Source organism: Heterocephalus glaber, unplaced genomic scaffold (assembly GCF_053883595.1).
Source record: "Heterocephalus glaber isolate CG9 unplaced genomic scaffold, H.glaber_assembly_v1.0 deba00001547, whole genome shotgun sequence".
In the NCBI taxonomy this organism is placed as follows: Eukaryota; Metazoa; Chordata; class Mammalia; order Rodentia; family Bathyergidae; genus Heterocephalus; species Heterocephalus glaber.
In genome coordinates, this window is record NW_028258340.1 from 17886949 (window position 1) to 17903763 (window position 16815).

Below are 16815 nucleotides of genomic sequence, written 5' to 3' on the forward strand. Positions count from 1 at the left end.
CTTTTTCTTTGTGTACATGAATTCTCTCATTTAATCCTCACCAATTGTTAGAGGATAATAGAATAGGCAGGCTTTGGAAGTTTCTGTTTTTATTATTGTTTGAACAATGATCTGTGCCCTGTCCTTTAGCTGGTGGAAGAGTGATTCGTAGTCCATTATGTTCATCCCAGCATTTGTCACCTCATTCCCAAATATGTAGATTTCTGATCCATCTGCTCCCCAGCCACCCCAAATGAAAAAAAATAGATATTTCTCTTGGGCCTTGGGTAGACTGAGAGATGCCATAACGACTCAGGGGATGGAGGAGAGGTGAGTTGAGGGGAAGAGGAGTGGGTTTGGCAAATAGATATTTATAGTAGAATGAAGGGGGGCTTATATTGCTTAGATTCTGGGAGCCTCTCAGTTTGTAGCAGTTGATAATCAAGTTGAATGGCTCCACTGTGAATGCTTCATTTGGAATCCACATCCTGGTCCTGGCACGCTTTTCCTTAGGCAGGTGCTCTGGAGGTCACCTTGCCTTTCATTGTGCAATGGGCAAGAACATACAGTGTTTGCTGTAGGGAAAGATAACAGCAGTGCAAATGCCCTCTGCCCTGTGCTTGAAGTGAACAACCTTGGGAGTGCCACTGAGCTGGCTCCTTCAGCAAGCTTTGCTCCAAGGCTGCTGTTTCTACCAGCCTAAAGAACCAGTAGTAAAGTACCTGTTTCTCTGACATATGCGTTCCTTGCGTGGCGCAAATTGACTTTGGATGATAGTCCTTTTATGTCCTTTATTTCTTGTCACCAGCTGGAAATCTTACTTTTCTTCAAGTTGGAACAGTCAGAAAGGCGCTGAATCTTCTGATTCAGACAAAGGCCCAGGAGTGGCAGGGAAGGAGATGTGTTTTCCTGTGGCACACTCTCCAAGTGGTCTTTTATAGGTGTTTTCAGTCCATATCCCTCCCTAATAACCACTGAAAAAGAGAAAGAGCAATCACCCTCCAGGTCTAAATAGATATTTTTTTCATGTTTAAAAATCATCAGCCCAAGTAGCCTCATGGGCTGTGACAGAAAACAGTTAATAGTTCTTTTTTTTTTTTTTTAATGATTTTTGCTGCTTTTTCCACTGTTCTCTTGGGACCCCACCACCAGCGGTGATCGAACTGAGGTCCTTGCACTTTCAAGGCCGGAGGCATGTCACTGAGCTAAATCCCTGGCCCCCTCTTGGCACTTTTTAAAAGCTTAAATAAGCCTTGTCTTCCACTGTTAAAGGCATTTCTCTCCTCTGCATTGAACTTAGATGTGAATATCAGGGAATGGCCCATCCATCCTGAGCTGGTTCAGTTAGGTGTAAGTTCATACTATTTTAATTTTTCATGCAGTCTGATGAGTAGATGAGCTCAGATATAAAATTAAAAGCACATTTATTGTAATGAATTGTTATGTATTAATACTCCAGTTTTCAATAAAGATTGACTTGTGTTACATTAAAAAAAACATTATAGATCTTTATTTCTTAAGCCAGGACTTGAAGTAATATCTGTAGATATTAAAAAGGAATATTCATGAAGACTTTATGGCTTTGACAGTGATATCTTTATTGATACCAAATGAGGCAAATGGGAATTTTTTTTTTTTTACGATAGTAGCATACCACAGTCGACACATTTACTGGGAAAACTAACTCTTGGTCATGGTGAAAGTAAAGCTTTGAAACCAGTTTGTTTATTTTTATCACTAGGGGATTGAACCCTGGGCCTTTGCACTGAGTTATATCCCTAGCCCTTTTTATTTTTTATTTTGGAGACAGGGTCTTGCTAAGTCACTAAGTCGCTTAGACTGGGCTCAAATTTGCAATTCTCCTGCCTCAGTCTCTCTGAGTGATGGGATTCCAGGTGTATTCCACTATGCCCAGGTTAAACTAGTTTGTTTTAGAAGGTGCAGCTTCAATTAATGTATGATTAGGTTGTCCCTTTTCCGTATCCCACGGTAACACCACTGTTGAGGGAGTAGTTGATCTTTATGAGCTTACGAAGGCCAGCTTGCCCTGGTAGTGAGTCACGCTGACTGCCTGAAAGAACATCCTTTTTCAGATAAGGCCCAGAGAGACAGTTTCATGTACTACCCTCAACTAATAAAGTGTTAATGTGTTAGTGTGATCCCTTATATGAATTTTAGTTGGTTATAAGATGAAAAGGAGAAATAAATATCACTCCTCACACACACATGCACATGCACACACACCTTTCAATCCAAATTGCAGATGTCTGGTCTGTTTTCAAATAAAGCAAAATAATATGTTTAGGTGGAAACTAAAGCATTAGGTATCTGTAAATGGCATTTGGCAGTGTCCTGAGAAGTGCTGTACACTTCCACCATGAGAAGCTTTGTAGTATTCTCTTCTGTAAATATCTTAAGGACTTTATTATTTAGATAGAATTGAGTGTACCAACTTTATATTCAATATGCTTCACTTACAAGAGCTAAAATGTCAAAATCTGTTTATTCTACATCTGTTTTCTGCCTCCTGTTGTATTCATGCATTCAAAATGAATATGTTGCTTTCTCATCTGTCTTCTGAATTTTTCTATTCATATGACAAAAGGGAATATCATCTGTGCACAGTTGTTGTAATATAGAATGATATGGAAATGAGAATAAATTACACTCTCAATTGTTGAGAACAAGTATACGTATATGTATTTCATAGATAAATAATGAATCATTCCAGCATATCTAGAATGGTGAGTGACAGACTGATTAAGCACTCAGGCCCTGAAGGCCGACTGTCTGGGTGTACATCGCAGCAGTCCTATTGGGTAGATGTGTGATTATGGGCACATTTCTTAACCTTCTTGGCCCGTGAACCCTTCGTGTGGTTATGAGGATTAAATGAGCCAACAGGCAAAGTGCTTTGAGCTGTGGCGCATACATAGCAGGTGCCCGCTGAGTGTTAGCTGAGATTATCTAAAGTGTACTGTAATATGAGCCTATCCTGCCAAGATTAACAGTTCCCTTTATCTATAACCAAACATCTGTGGATTCAATTTGAAGCCCTTGAGATTCTGTTTCTCTACAGATGTTAAAATGCCATGTCACAGACTTTTTAACTGGTTAGACAGTATTCTCCAGGCCAATTGATCACATTTTATACTTTCAGTCCTTAAAATAACTCCTCAAAATCCTACATTTTTAAAGTTCCATTTGATTTTTTTACTACTCAAACTATAGGCACCTGGATTCCATAGACATTTCTTTTACACCACTTTTTAGACTGATGGATAATTACTAAAAATTAAGTAGCTTGTAAAAGTTACTACAATTTGGTATTCATAGAGCCTCTCCCAGAGTTGAAAGTAGACCTAATAGGCCAATTCAGAATTGCATTCCACAGAGATGGAAAGCTGAAAGAGGATATCTCTGAGCTCCTCTTGGGGCTACTCGTGCACAGTTAAAATTCCTGCAGTTTTCAGGGAAAGACCGATTTTCAGAGTGGTATTCACATTGTCTTGAGTTTTCTTTTGGTGGGCCTTGCACCTGCTAAGCAAGTGCTCTACCACTGAATTACATTCCTATTCCTTTAAAAAATTATTTTGAACCCAGATATGGTAGGCCATGCCTGTAATCCCAGCACTCGGGAGGCTAAGGCAGGAAGATCATGAGTTCAAGACCAGCTTGGGCGATATAGGAAATTTGAGGCCAGCTGGACTACATACCGAGACTCTGTCTTGAAAAAAAAAATTGCTTTTTCATTTTGAGACAGAGTCTCACTCAGTCATTAAGTTGCCCTGTCTGGCCTTAAGCTTGGCTATCCTCTTGCCTCAGCCTCCTGAGTAGCTGAGTTTACAAGTATGTATCACCATGCGTGACTGACTTGTTTTTTTGTTTCCTTTTTCTTTCTTCCTTTTTTTTGAGAAAGTGTCTTGCTGTGTAGTTCATGCTCACCTTGAACTCACAATGATCCTCCTGCCTCAACCTCCTCACTGCTGGAATTACGGTGTATGCCACACATGGCTCCAGACTATTGTTTTTCAGTTGTTGCTGTATTTTAAAATTACAGGCTACTGTAGGTTCAGCCTCATGATGATCTAATTTGTTGTGGTTTGTTTGGTTAACTTCTCAATGTAGAGCAATGGATATTTTCTTTGCCTGTATTGTGAAGATAGGTTTGTGTTGTAGTTAAAACACGCGTCATCTATACACTTACCATTAAGGAAAAGTACACGCCATTCTGTTTCTCCTTTTTAACTTTTCAAAGTAACACTTCCCTAGGCAGGGGATGTAGCTCAGTGGTATAGTGCTTGCCTAGCATGGGTGCCTGCCCTGGATCGCAACTCCAGCCCTGGACATAAATAAAGTAGTGAGTACTTCATTGTCAAAAACAAATCCATCTTTCTGCATACCTTCTTTCCTTCCTTCTCCGCCCTTTCTGTCCTAGAAAGGTTGAAGTAGAGGTGCTACAGAGAAAACATTTAGAAAATCTTGAGTGGTTGGATGAAATATTCTTTCTGGACCCCCTTCTATCAGTTCACCACTAATTTTAATTCAAAATGGAATTTACCCCCAAATCATGGATACAAGGATATATGAGTTCAACATTTACCATCTTCATTTTTTCTATGTTTATTCTAGATTTTTGGGAGGGGGGGATGGAAAGTTCTTTATAAAGAGATTATTGAGGATGAGTGGGAAAAAGCCAGACATGGTAGTGCATACTTATAATCTCAGCAATCTGGGAGAATAAGGTCGGAAGATCATAAGTTCAAGCTTGGCATGGGAGACATAGAAACTTAATGAGACCTTGTCTCAAAATGAAAAATGAAAAAGGGGCTGAGGAAGTACCTCAATGCAAAGGCCCTGAGTTCAATCCCTTTCACCCCCTACCCCCACATGCATGTGCTGGGCAAGACTTCCTCCTGGGATATTCTTATGTTTATCCAAGGTCCTTAGCATATCTTGATTTTCCATTTTAACAGCTAGGAGGGTTTTTTTGTTTGTTTGTGTGTTTTGTTTGTTTTTTTGGTATGTGGGATTGAACTCATGACCTTGTGCTTACAAGGCAGGCAGGGTGCCACTGAGCTAAATCCCTGGTCCTAAGAGGGGTTTTTTTAGCATATGAAAAAAATATTTTCTATTTTGCCTCTTTTTTACAGTGACATTTTACACATACAGTAAAGTTTACTGTTTGGTGCTTGGTTCTGAATTAGGCCAATCATACAGTCAGGTCACCTCCACCTAGAGTCAATACACAGAACATTTCTCTCATCTCTAAAATTTCCCCTTACTTTCTTATCCCTCTGTTTGTTCCCAGTCTGTGGAAACCACAGCTCTGCTTTTTGCTCTTTTACTTTTGCCTTTTCCCCAACTAGACTTTAAATCATTGTAGGAGGCATTAGTGGAAGAATTAATTTTATATTGTGTACTTTAGAATAATTTGTCCTGTTCTGTAATTGAGAGTATATTTCATGATATCTACAGATAGATATATGTACTTTATTATGTATATGTGAACCCTTTCTGTTAAATAAGAACTCTAGCTTTAATTAATAACATTGAGTTATACTTAGGGATTTGCATAGATTTTAAATTGTGCTTATGTTCCCTGAGGCCAGGGTGTTAATTGGTTTATTAGTAAGGTGGAGTAGAGACCTTGAGGTCAGGACAGTTGTCCTTGAACATGGAAATGAAGAGTAGATAATCACCATGTGTTATTGTTTGGGTTGATTTTTTTTTGGTTGATTTTATTTTTAATGAGTGATTCAGAGTCCTGATTAATAGTTAGAGGAGAAACTGTTGGACTCCAACTGCTCATTATCTTCAGAAATTTAAATAAAATAGTAGATTTCTACCTGAGACAGCAGTTATGGGTCTTGTTGGGTCTTGTCTCTTGAAGACATTTCTTGACCTCTTCAGTCCTTGCTTCAAATCAGAAAACATTGTGTAGATGTGAAGATGTCTAAATGTATTTTCATGGCTGGAGATTCACATTTAGGATCTCAGGAAAGCACAGGTAGGCAAGGGTGTATGAGGGGCTGCTTTAGGAACCATGGAAAGAACAGAGAAGGAATCAGTTCTGGGTTAGGTTTGTGTATTTTGAGAAAACTACTCCTGAAGTGCATTTCACATTTTATACCACTGACATTGCTATCATTTCCTCTTCCCTTTCACGAATATTAAAGTGACTTGGAAGAAACAGTGGTTCCCATGCAGCATTTTATTTGGAAACATTTCCAGCATAACGAAGAGTTGAAAGAATAGTGTAATGAATGCCCGTATATCCTGTGCATCTATTTGTGTCTCACCTGTGAATGGCTTTATACCGTTTACCTTCCCTGGCCTCCCAGTTCTCTCCACATATGAGTGTACGTGGTATATTTATCTATATACACAGTTTGCCCTTTACCATTTAAAAATAAAGCAGCATCTCAACCTTAACTCCTAAACACTTCACCATGCATATTTTTCTAAAAGGATGCTGTCCCCCATTGCTACTGCGTCATCATCACACAGAAAATTAACGTCAATTTGGTAGTGCCATCCACCACATAGTCTATGGTGAAGTTTTCCTATTGTTCCAGAATGTTCTTTATGGCTGGCTCTTTTCTTCTAGGATCCAGTCAATGTTTTTTGTCTTATATTTGCTTTTTATGTCTCTGTACTTTCATTTATCTTTGAATAGTCTCCTAGCATTCGTTTATATTTTTGTTTCGTTTTGCATTCATTGACATTGACATTTTTGAAGAGTCCAGGCCAGTTTTCTTGAAGAATGTCTCATGTTCTGGGTTTTTCTAATTGTTTTCTCCTAATTAGATTTAGATAAAAATCTTTTGGCAAGAAGACCATTGTGGAGATGCTGCCCACCCACTGTGTCATACCTGAGGGGTTAGAATAATGCCTTCATTCTTACCAGTGTGCTGTCTGGTATTTCCATTGTAAAAGAACACTTTTTCCCTTAGAAAGTAAGTTTTGTGATATTTTGAGACTGTGAATGTACTATTCCTTACCAACTTTTATCCTATGGTTCTTACTATTCATTGATGATACTTTTTTCTAATTCAGTGACGATCTTTGTCAGTATTAGCTGTATTGGTGGTTGCATAATGGTGATTTTCTAATTTCACCATTTAAAAATATATGAGCTGGTTTTCTTTTGTGAAGAAGACCTCTCCCCTGTCTTTTCCTGAGTGCTACCGTGACATATGACATATGTCTAATAAGTACATTTCTATATTAACCAATTCTTTCTTAGGAAGAACAAGTTGATGTGACCAAAACATAGAATGTGAACTATGTTCTAATGGGGATTGAGGAGTTCATAGGTTTTTCTGATTTTGTTTGTTTTTTCCTTTTTGCTACTTCAGTGCATGTTGAGCTACATGTGACAGTCTCTGTATTTCATATATGTCATAGCATCTGATGGCATGAAGGACATATAATGCCAAAAAAGAAGGAAGGAAAGAAGTGACAAGAAGAGATATGAGTATTTGTGTGTGTGTGTGTGTGTGTGTGTGTGTGTATGTGTTTTGTTTTCTTCAGTGCTGGAGATTGAACTCTAGGCAAGTGTTCTACCACTGAGCTACATCCCTGGCCCATGAGTATCCATTTATCAGTGTTTTTGGATAGTTGCTTGTACCCTCACATGGCTCTTAGTAAATCAACAAAGAATGGGCATTGTCTTAAGTAGGCCTTGCTTAGATATAGGAGACTCCAGGACTCTCAAACAAATTGAGGACTCCAAGGATTCAAAAGATGTTTTTGGAGATCATGTTCCTGTAAGACATCACTTTTGTCCTCCCTTTATAATACCACCTTAAGCATCCATAGTTCAATCTTAAAATAATAGATAATCTTGAGCTGTTTCCTTAACCTCTTTGGGTCTTTTCTCATCTGCATCAGAAAGTTAAAAGAGTATCCTAAGAGATACTTATCCCCGAGTTTCTTTGATTATATGCTAAATGTTATGAAAGGAGAAAGGAGAATGGATTACTATACTTATTTCAAATCTTGGCCATTATCTGCAAAGTCTTACCCAAGCTTCTGGGTAATACCTCTTGTAACAGAGCTCCAAGGTATAGGAAACAGGCTTGTAAATAGAATGTGACCTTTCACATGAAACAGGCAGTTCTCTGAATGGAAATAGCATATTCTAAGAAGAAAATGTGAAAAGCATTGTATGATCCTTTGTGCCCAGACTCTAGTTTCCTGAGCAACTCAAAGGTTGGGCTGGGAGTCAAAGGTAAAAAGACAAGTATCTGTGTCTAGGACAATCAAAATGTCACCTTCCTTCTCTTTTATTTGTCACATGCAAGTTTTGTATAGTTTTATAGAGTTTTTTTTATCACTCACTTGATTTTCATAAAAATTGGGATTGTTTGGAGGAAGAGGCATTAATATTCTTTACAGCTTGTTCTTGTTCTGCCTTTTATGTCCGTTGCTAGTGTAGACTTCTCTCTTATGTAAAATATTCCACTGATGCCCTTGGTAGATTTAGAGGTTGTTAAAGAAATTGTAATAAGAGCTCAGGAAACAGCCAGGGACTGTTTGTCCTATACTGTCTGACCCTGACTAGCCATTCTCCTTGTAGTTTAAAATCTTTATGTACAGACTATAATTCACAAAATAATTTTATTTGACTTAAATTCAGCAAATCTTTCCAAACACTCGGGCTTTTTCAAATCTAGGCCAAAAAGGGTTTTTTTTGGTACTGGGGATTGAACTCAGGACCCTGAGCCTGCAAGGCAGGCAGCAGAACCACTGAGCCAAACCCCTGGCCCTAAAAAGTTTTGTTGTCGGATCTTAATGGCATTACTTGTTAACAATGCCAGTGAATTTGAAATCGTTATTTGTATTTCTGAAGGAATGTCTTACTAGTGAAAATAGCAAGGGAGGAGAGGTTAAAAATTCTATTTGCAAGGCCGGGGATTTAGCTCAGTTGTTCCACTGCCTGCCTCGCAAGGTCCTGAGTTCGATCCCCGGTACCAAAAAAAAAGAACTTCTATTTGTGCATATATATGTATTCAGCATTTGCATATTTATTAATTATTTTTCTCCTGAAGGGGCAAGAACTCTACCAAGTAAAATTAAAGGCTATGTTCTTACACGTACGTGTGTGTGTGTGGTGTGGTGTGTGTGTGTGTGTGTGTGTGTGTGTGTGTGTAAAAATACAAATGCATTCTTGCTGTGGTTGGTCTATCTTATCTTGCTTGGGATAATTATTTACCAGGATTAAATAAATAAATTTCTGCTACTATCTAACCCTGAATAGATTGTGTAGAGTTATCTCTTTAAGCAAGAACTTAATGCCAAATCAGAGTTTATAGTTTCAGCATGTTTTCTTCTGACTACTAGTTTGGTACTTGTTACTTGTTAGTCCTTTTTGTTCTCTCTCTGCACAATATATAAACCCGTGGGGCATCTTTCTCTCACTTATCAGTTGAACATGCATAACACAGTGTCCACTTTCTGTCTTAGTACCCTGCAGGGCTCCCAGGGAAGTCTGCTTTTCAGTTACTGGTGAACAATGTTGATTTCTTACTTAATTCCAACAAGTGAGCTGAGGTGTAAGATGTTAACACTGGGGGGAGGGTTCTGAACCTTCACGCTACTGACACTTTGGCTGAGATAATTCTAATTCTTTGTTGTGGGGCTCTGGCTTGGGTATTGTGGTATGTTTAGCAAGATCCTGGCCTTTGTCTACTAGATGCTAGTAGAACTTCACCAGTCCCCAAGTTGCAGTAACCAAAAATGCCTCCAAACTTTGTTGGATGTCATGTGGAATACAGTATCATCCCTGGTTGAGGACTCCTGACCTAGAACATGGCTTACGTTCCTGTGAGGTTCTCTTCAATGTCCTCAATGTGAATTTTCTGTGCTCCTGTGATTTAAGCCAAATTATTCCAAACATACCTTCTAATTTGGACGTAGTCTATTAGCTTTTTGCATGTGATGCCATCACAAAGAGACATTCATGTTAAGGTCTTTAAAGGTTAAACTTTGGGCACTTTGTGTGAATTAATTTCAATTTGTTAAGTATTACCATGGTTTTCAGAACCTCATACTTGTGATGCCCGTTGCCTTCCTTTAAAAATACAATGTATAGGTGTTTGGTGGCTGGGACGGAAGGCTTACTGAGAAGTCTTCTATTTGCATTTCTTTTATAGCCCAGAATTACTGCTATAATCCTGAGAGAAATATGAGTATTTAGGTTGACCTCTTGGCAGCCAGTTGGGCCCTCAGTACCTGTGAAAAGCCCCTGCTTCGAAACTTACTTAATGCCCTTATCATTTATTACACTGCTAATTAATTCCCTTCACTATAAATTGCGGACACTGGAATTTCTTTGATTATGTTTTACATTTGTATAAAGGTGACATTTGTATAAAGCCACCCCCTAACCTTCTAACGGAGCAATAGTAATGAGAAGTGATTACTTTCCCGAGGCTCCTTGCTCTGGATATTTTTACTAGGTGAGGATCAAACAAAAAGGAGGGAAAACCCAAGATACTTCCAAGCTGTGGCTGTCACAATGGAAGGAGCTATATCTTTCTTTTTGTGTTTGTGCATGCCATCGAAGAGGAAAAAGGAGTTATTCTCCAAACAAAATCAAAACCAAGAAAGCCAACAAACAAAACAAGACTTGGGCAAAAATGGCCTAAGTGATTTTGCTTAAATGGCTTGAAACTGGCACTTAAGGGTGAGGGCAAGGGTAACTTTGATAAGGAAAGATCATATCTGAGGCCTTATATGTCTGTCAAGAAAGATGGGCATCTACAAGGATTATCTTAATCAAATGAATACCATTATACTTTGGCTTTTATTTTTTACTTCATCAACTTGTCACTGTCTCACCTATCTATACATTGATATATATGATTCCCTCTCCCCCAGGTCCTTGTGCATGCTAGGCTAGTGTTCTGCTACTGAGTTATAGCCCACTCCCAGCTCTAGCCTTATATATTTTTTCTAGAATGATCAAAATGTAATTTTAGTTGAGTTTAAGTTCTAGTTCTGCTAGATCTTTATAGAAGTTTGCCTGGTTTTTAATTCCTTCCCTCTTTATTGCCAGACAATAGGAGAAGGGAGTATACCACTAGGACACAGAATGGTTTGTCGTAAAAATGAAAGATCGAACCGGAACAACAATGTGAATCCCCATATCTTGTCTTCAGTGCTGTCAGTTGGCATAGACGAGCAGTTTTAAAAGAGCTGAAATGATGGATCTTCCTTCTTAGGAGCTGGAAAGGAACATGAGAATTTTTAACTGTTAAGCACCAGAGAATCTATAGTATTTTGAAAAAGAACATTCTACAGCTTCCCTTGATAATTCACACTAATGCTTTAACAACTTTCAGCATCAGGAAATTCTTCTATATGAAGTTACAGCCTAAATTCTTCATGCTACTTAAGCCTGTTTCTTCATGTTCTGTCCTCAATGGAGGGATTGAACAGCTGGTCACAGGCCCCTATGCAAGAGCCATTCACATAATTGAAAACTGTTATTAAATCGCCCCTTCAGTCATGCTTGCTCTGTCTTTCCCTCTCTCCCTCCCTCTCTTCGTAGCTACATAACCCCAATTCCCTTAAGCTGTTCTCAGGTCTTTTAGACCCGTTAATTATTTTGCCTTTCTGCCAGGCCTCCTCCTCTAAATTCTAAAGTTCTGGGTCAGCGGTAGCCACCAGAATTAGACACAGGTTTTTATAAAGGGTTTAAATAGTAATGAGGGTAATGAGATCATTTTCTTCTACTACATTTTCCATACCTTTATTTGTACATCACAGGCGCGGTGTTTCTGTCCTTGCATTTGTTTTTATTATTTTCATTTTTTGTAGTGCTAGGGATTGGAACCCAGAGCTGCATGCATACTAGGCATGCAGGGATACTAGGCATACTAGGCATACTACCACTCAGCTACGTTCCTGGCTCTTTCTTATTTTTTTATGGCTACATTTGTTGCTGATTCAGATTTTTTTCTATCTTTTGAAACAAACAGAAAATTTATTATATTTTTTGTGTTAGGTATGAATTTTTACCCTGAAGCATGTCTTATAATGCATCATTAAACCACCTATCCTTTAAATGTAAGTCAGAAAAAATATGTAAGTTTTGATTAAGTACCAATAAACTCATATTTTAAACAGGTCTGAATTGGTAATGCTTTTCAATTTTCTACCTTTGTATAATGGTTTGTCTCCTGGCTAGAAAGGGTTATTTTGCTAAATTTCGTTTCTAGATCAGTGGAGCAGGAGATTGTTGAAGCACATATTGTAGCTGAGTGCTTGCAATTCTTTTGACTAAGCCCCTTGTTGTATCTCTGTCTACATGATGGAGAAGTATGCTACAAAGATTAGTAGTATTACTGGGAAGAGAGAAGACAGAATCATGGGTTGGTCCAGATCTGGTGCAGCCTATAATACTGTGGCTTCTGTTTGCTTTCACCAGTGACTTTTTGATATGAAGAGAGAACACTTAGTTTAAAATATAAAAATGACCCAAAGTTGGAAAAGTGGCTCAGTCATGGGCTAGAAGAGTTGGGATTCTTAAAGATATCAATGCGATTTTTATAGTGAGCTCAAACTGACAGGAAACTCTTTGATAGAAGTGAAAGAAATCCCAAAAGGGCCAAGTACCAAGTGGAGGAATCAGCCAAGTGGAGGAAGCCAAGAACAGCATTCCCTATAATGCCCAGCAGGGCATTCATGCCTTTTAGTGTTCATAGTACTTAGAGGTTAGAAAATGATAAAGGTGTCGGGATGATTGACTGAGAAGTGGGGAAGTTCTGAGGTAAAGGTTGAAGTGTTTCAAGCCGGGGGTGGTGGTGGATGCCTGTAATCCTAGCACTCAGGAGCCTGAGGCAGGAGGACTGCGGCAAATTTAAGGCCAGCCTGGACTACATAGTGAGACCTTGTCTAAAGATAACAAACAAACAAAAAAAGTTTACCATGTTTATTCACTGACCAGCTTTAATAGGATAGCATGAATTAAGAATTTTAAGGGCAGATATAACGTGCGGTGTTTCCTTAATTAATTTGACCTCATGAAGAATTTTCCTGGATGATTGATCTGCTGAATACTCTGGGAAACGGTGATGCAGAGATTTTAGTTGAGTAGAAACTTTATATGAACCTATAGTCCAGAACAAATAAAAGCAGTCCACGGTTCTGTTCAGAGAAATGGAAGTACCATTCCCAGCAGATCATATTTGGAGAATAGTTTTCTAAAGGACAGAGACAAAGTGAGTAGTCATGTCATATGAAGAAGAGTTAAAAGGAATAGGGATGAAGAGGCATAGACAAACATGACATTTCTGGTTAAATATTGAAAGGGCGCTGTGTGAGGGCTGAGAATTTTGAGGCTTCTGGACAGATAATGATGATAACCATAGCAAATATGATTCTTGCTATCACTGTTCTAGACACTGTTCTAAGTGCCTTTCATTTGTTGACTCGTGTAATCTTAACCCCATGAGATACGCACTGTTAATATTTCCACTTCCTAACAGAGGAAAATGAAGACACACAGAGATGAAGTTATTTTCCCAAGGTCACGTAGCCAGTGATGGCAAGCTGGGGTTTGGAACACAGTAGTTTGCCTCTGGAGCCTCTGCCTCTATCTATGCTCGCTCAGTGTGATCTCAGCTCAGTGTGATGAAGCACTTTGGATAAGGTCCCTTTTACCGATGTTCAGGGTCACCCTTCAAGGATGTTTGCTTGCTCACCTGAGTAATATTTACATAGTGACTTTAAGAGCACATTGGCATTAGACAGGAGTTTGGACAAATCAATGCTAATGGCCTTATAGCTCTGTGGTTACATTGCAAAAGCATGAATGGACTTGTGTGGTCCCTTTCATCTTTACATTCTCTAATTTCCTTTTCTATAGCATTTTCACAAATTACCTCTGTGATGGCACTGTGCATACAGAGGAGTACTCAAGGCCTGCTTTTGATCAGCAATTTGAATTGACACCATTTTGCAGCTAGGAAATGCAAGATTAAACAGCTCATTAAAATGTTGTTAAGTTTATCATTAGGGGTAATGGCCGGTCAGTGATGTGAGGCAAATGACTTCGCAGTCCAAACCTTCCTATCTTTCTACCTGAGATGTGGATAGGTCTTTTATTAGCAAACCATATTTTAAGAGAAGTGACATAGATTTGCAGTTGAAATCCTCATTACTTATGCGATGCTAAGGATCCCATGTCATACATTCAGTTTAAATTGGTCTTGGAATACCCAATACCCCGGGCTTCTTGGAAATGAGGGTTCATCTGTGGAGAAGATACTTTTATTCCATGGTTCAGAGTATCTCTAGAAAATGTCTTTAAGATTATATAGTATATAGTTTTGCAAAAGATTGAACAATGAAGCACAAAAAATTCAGGGTGAGAACCAGCAGAAATAATAGACTACAGAAGTACATCCATAATAATTTCATAATTTGGAATTATTAAACAGGGTAATGATTTGGTTTTCTTGTTTGTTTGTTTGTTTGTTTGTAGTACTGGGGATTGAAATTCAGGGTCCCCTGAGCTACATCCTTCTATTCTTTATTTTTTTGAGAGAGTGTCTTGTTAAATTGCCCAGGCTGGCCTTGAACTTGTGATCTTTTTACCTCAGCCTCCTAAGAAGCTGCGATTACAGGCATGCTAACAGAGATTATTTTATAAACTGTGTTTATAATATTAAAATAATAAAAGACAGTATTGAAAAACATCTGCTGGGAACTACGAATTTTAGAAATGACTTTAAAAATGGCTAAATGGAATACTGAGATAATAAGAAATATACTAACCAAGGCTGGAGGTAGAGCTTAGTGGTAGAGTACTTACCTAGCATGCTCAAAGCCCTGGGTTAATGCAAAAGAAGAAAAGAGAAAAGAAGAAAAAAAAATAAAGTAACTTTCAGTCACTTTCTCATTGTCAGGACAAAATACACTATACCCACAACTTAAAGGTAGAGAAGTGTATCTTGACTCACAGTTTCACAGGGTTTAGTCCATCATCAACTGGTTCCAAAGCACAAACATCATGGCTGAGGGGTGTGGCAAAGGAAAAGTGTTTGGCCCTTGGCAACCAGGAGCAGAGAGGGAGCTGGAGGAGCCACTAGAACAAGTGCTGTACCCTCCAAAGGCACATGCCCCGGGACCAACTACTCCAACTGGGCCCCACCTCTTAATAGCACATTCAGCTGTAAACTCAGCAATGGATTAATCCATGATGAGTATAGCACTCCCCCAATTCAGTTGCCTTCCACAGGTTCTGCCTCTGAACACATGAGATTTTGGGGTACATTTTAGGTGTAATCTTTAATTATAACTAAAATTTTAAACTCTGCTGGTGTATGGCAGACTGGATGTAGCTGAGAGGAGAAATGGATATCAACCTAGACAGTAGGACAGAAGGAATTATTAGGAATGTATCCACAGAAAGATTTTTACAAAAAGGGGAAAGGTAGGGAATTCCTGGTGAGAGAAATGGAGATTGAGAAATTGTAACATTTGTCTAATAGAGTCTGTAATCAGAATGGAGAAAGAATGAAGAAGAGCTCTTTGTTTCGGTTATGACTGAGACGATTCCAGAACTGATTACAGATTAAGGCACATGTTTCAAGAAGCCCAGTGAACCTTAAGCAATATAGATAAAACCGTAGAAGCACAATACAAGACAGGAAAAGGACAGATTACCTTTAAAGGAGCAATAATCTACTATTAACTTTTCAGCAGTGGCACTGGGGAAAGTAAGATAAAAGTGGAATATTTCATTATGCTAAAAAAAAATAAAAACAAACAAGACCCCCAAGTCCTTGCTACTTAAAATTCTATGCCCAATGAAGATAGCTGTTAAGCAAAGGGATTTTTAGAAAGAGGTATTTTTAGACAAACACAACTTGGGGAATATGCCACCTATGGACAACCACTAAAGGAAATTCTCAAGGTCATGCTTCAGACAAAACTTCCCAGATAGAAGATTTGATATCAAAGAAACAGTATCCAGGAGTGATCATGCATGCTTGTAATCCCAGATACTCAGGAGACTGAGGCAGGAGGATCACAAGTTTGTGCCCAGCCTGGGAAGCTTAGCAAAAAAGCTTAGCATTTTGTCTCAAAAAATAAATAAAAAGAGATGGGGACATAGGTCATTAATATACATAAGGCTCTGGGTTCAATCAATCCTCGTTGTTCAGTAAGTACAATGATCGGAGAATACTCAGAATACAAAGTTGTCCAGAGTGGGCTCAAACTTGGACTCCTACTGTCTCAGTCGCCCAGAGTACCAGGACTACAGTCATGTGCCACCACATCCAGCGATAAATATATTTTGAGAGTTAGATGATTGTTCTGTTGGGAATGAATGGTATTTAGGAAATTTAGACTTTGAAAGAGAGAGAATAGAGAAGCAATAGGGCACCATGGTTCTAGCACTAGGCCTTGAGGTTCCAGTTGTAGTATCAGCCTTGCCAGCAGTTAGTGGAGTGGCCTTTGAAAAGCTGCTTCTGACCTGCATCTCAGTGTTCTTTGTACAATATGAGGCTTTAAAAGTAGATGAAATATTACAACCCCTAATTATAATTCTATGAGGACTGGATCCTATAGGGGGAAAAATCAATAGTTTCTGAGTTGCATCCCCCACCCCTTTGAAATTTTATCAATAAACGCCTACATTTTACTTCTGGCTAACTTTTATGTCTCTGCAAAAATTGGAGCTAGGCAGTCTCAGTCAGGTGTGCATTTTGCTTTACTCATCCCATTCTGTTTCATTTGTTGTCATCTAGTAGCCAGGAAGACTAAGGGCAGTTTACCAATGCCTTAGGGATAGGAGGCTCTCGTGGATATTAGGGT

General features: G+C 38.7%; 1 protein-coding gene across 15 annotated transcripts in view; it reads left to right on the plus strand.

The window, feature by feature from the left end:
- Positions 1 to 16815, plus strand: part of Dmd (dystrophin) — a 2486572-nt gene that overhangs the window by 2408473 nt on the left and 61284 nt on the right. The window lies entirely within an intron of this gene.